The 2,894-nt window shown below is 51.1% G+C and overlaps 2 non-coding genes across 2 annotated transcripts; both read right to left on the bottom strand.

Moving 5' to 3' along the window:
- Positions 1–609: 609 nt before the first annotated feature.
- On the bottom strand, positions 610–744 carry LOC112953809. Its single transcript, XR_003250622.1, has one exon. It is a non-coding gene; the product is annotated as a small nucleolar RNA SNORA76 (small nucleolar RNA).
- A 192-nt stretch (positions 745–936) lies between these two features.
- On the bottom strand, positions 937–998 carry LOC112953808. The gene has a single exon (XR_003250621.1). It is a non-coding gene; the product is annotated as a small nucleolar RNA SNORD104 (small nucleolar RNA).
- Positions 999–2,894: the final 1,896 nt, after the last annotated feature.

Raw genomic sequence — 2,894 nt, 5'->3', positions numbered from 1 at the left:
TACAATCTGCTTGCTTTGTTTTATTAAATTTATCCTCTGTGAAACAACTACTCACACTCAAATTTATTTCTATAGAGTGCTTGGCTTCCATCTTCTGCAAGCTGTTTCTAAAGCTTCCTAAAATGACTTTAGTGTCAAACAGCGATGTTTATCACATCTTGTGTTCTATTCGAGTTGGGACGCATGGGTCCCAAATTTCTGGAATAAAGTTGCAAAACTGTTCCCAGTTCTGAAAGTGGGATAGATGAAACAGCTTTAAAAGCTTTATTAGAGTGAACATACACTTCTGTTTTGCAGAAGATACTCCCCTTCCACCTTCACACTCTTTGAGTGGAAACCAGGTCGCCAGCTGGGCCTGCTCATTATCAATGCCTGGACCTTCACTTCTAACTTTTAATCTCTCTTTAGGAGCTGAACCCTCCCGCAGCGAGGCAGAGGCTGGCGCCTAGGCTGCCTTAAGTCACACTGCACGTCGCTATAAAGTGAGCAGCAATGATTAACTCGGTCACGCAGCCCCTTTTTACCTATTACCCCCCCACACCTTTTCCCGCCCGAGAAGGGCCCCAGCCGCCCTTGGCCGCCGCCATTGCGGGAGGGCGGTTCGGGCCGAGCTGTGACTTGTTTTTAAAAGCGCCGCCCGGGCGGCTCCGAGCGGCCCCAGTTATGAACAAGCGCTTCGCTCTGGCACTGCAGCTTGGCCGGCGGCGCCGCGGCTCGGGCGCCCCGCCGGGTCAAAGGCAGTGCGGAGGGGCACGGAGAGGCGCGCAAGAAGCAGCCGCACACGCTTAAGGGTCGCACACAGCTTTATTGGAGAGACCGCGCTCCGCCGCCGTCCCAGCACCGCCGGTCGCCTCAAGCCTGCAAGACACGGGGGAAACGGGAGGGTTAGAGAGGCCGCTGGCTGCAGCTGCCTCCCGGGAGCGCGGCGGCCCGGGAGCTCAGAGGTAGTTTTGCTTCATGCGTGTCAGAAGTCTAACACGTGTCGAAGACATCAGCGCTACCGGCCCAGCCTACCCACCACGCATCCGCAACCCTCACCCACCTCCACGTGCCGCGCTGAGAAAAGGAAGTGGCACCGCCCCCTCACCCCACTTTATACCGCCTCGCGCCCCGCCCTGCCCAATAGGAGGACACCGCTGGGATCACGTGGTGATGCTGGACGTGAGGAGGCGGGCCGGGCTGTGGGGGAGGGGTGTTGCTCACGCGGCACCTGAGGAGAAGGGCGCGACATGGCGGCCGCGGTGTGGCGCAGCGCTCCCAGTCGGCCTATCCTGACGTGGCCGAGGAGCTTTAACCGCGTTTTTTAGCAATATTTGGAGGAACGTTGTTCTTTATTTTAGTATTCATGCTGCTTTGTTAGTATATACTGGTTATCGTTAAAAACGTGAAAGCTTTCGGCCTTCTTTAGGCCGAGTAGCAAAAGGTGTCCGATGTCCTGAGGAGAGGAGTCCCGCGAGGGCAGGTAACACCCGCTCCCTCACCCACAGCCCCTGGAGATGCTTCCATCCCTGCGTTTCGAACTTCCTACTAGGTCCCTGTGAGGGATTTTTTATTTTTTAAGAGCTCTATGGTTTTGGTAATGATATATGCAGAGATTCTGTATATAGGAGGAGTTCTCAGTGGAATGTAATACAAACCTTTGCCCACAGCTCATCAAATCCTACATACAGAGGTAATCATGCCTAAGTGCCAGCTAGCTGATATTCATATTTAAACGAGAAGCTGCAGTTAGCATGTTTAACCATTCCCTCTCATTTCTTCAGGAAGGTGCAGGCTGCTTGGAAGAGAAATGCTGCCATCTCTTGGTATGTGCAGTGCTCAGAAAGGCTCCCAGAGCCGTGCTGGGAGTGTCTGGAGGCGGCAGTAGCTGCTGTGCTCTCGGTCGAGGCCCTAGATCTTTACAAAATGTTCGTGTGCTTCTTGCATAGCTGTGATTAACTGTTGCTGTGTACAAGGTAATGAGAACTTTGCGTACAAGCACGTGTGGTGGATACCCAGGTGTGTTCATTGTGCTCTATTTTCTCAAATGATGCAGGTCCTAAAATCCAAGACCACCGTAACTAAACCATCTGCCAATTTGGAGACTGAAATCCCAGTGTGGTTTGTAGGCATGTAAGGTTTTAGGTATTCAGATTTGCTGGTTAGTTCATAATTACGTCTCCTGCCCTTGTAATAGAAGGCACACTTTATTAACCAGCTACCAGAGCTGGTCTGTTATTTGCATATTACAAACTCAGGACATGGTGTGCTTTGTAGCTCCATTAAGGATATTGCTTTTGAATAGCAAACAGTGTGTAGCAAGGACAAAGTAGATTTGTTGTATAAATAGGCACCTGAAAGCCAGGCCTTTGCCAGGCAGGGTAAATTTCCCCTTTTCTCCAAACTTGCTCCATTATGTCCAGTATTTCTCTGCCTATTTTTGTGATTTTTGTGTGTTGAGAAACACTTGGACCTGCTTTATGGTTCAGGGAAGCGCATGTTCTCCCCCCCACATTGTGATTGTAGTTAAAGCACAGCTAGGTACAGTAACAGGGTCACGGTCACTTTGCCAAAATGGGAGCTGTGTTAAAACAACGTGCTTTAAAAGTGAAAAGTCAATAGATAGGGAAATTATACTGGGTGGTAGTACTGAGGGGAGGCAGGTTAGGTGGAGAAAGGCTACTTAAGAAGCCTGGATTTGCCCCCTTCTGTTTTTATTTATTTTTAAGGTGGGGGAAAAAAAAAAAAAAAAACCCCACCCAGTGATCCGGCATTGTCTGCCCCACTAGTTACAAATGTCAAGGCCTTCGAGCTGAGCCCGGCGCCGCTGGCAGGACTTTTATCCGCGGGGGCAGCAGGAAGGCAGAGGATTTGGCAGGGCTACCAGCCAAGGAGCGGCGAGCACCGGGCTGACG

The sequence above is a fragment of the Nothoprocta perdicaria genome, unplaced genomic scaffold (assembly GCF_003342845.1).
Source record: "Nothoprocta perdicaria isolate Ctin4 unplaced genomic scaffold, notPer1 scaffold_46, whole genome shotgun sequence".
Classification (NCBI taxonomy): Eukaryota; Metazoa; Chordata; class Aves; order Tinamiformes; family Tinamidae; genus Nothoprocta; species Nothoprocta perdicaria.
This window is presented reverse-complemented; position numbering and strand designations above follow the sequence as displayed.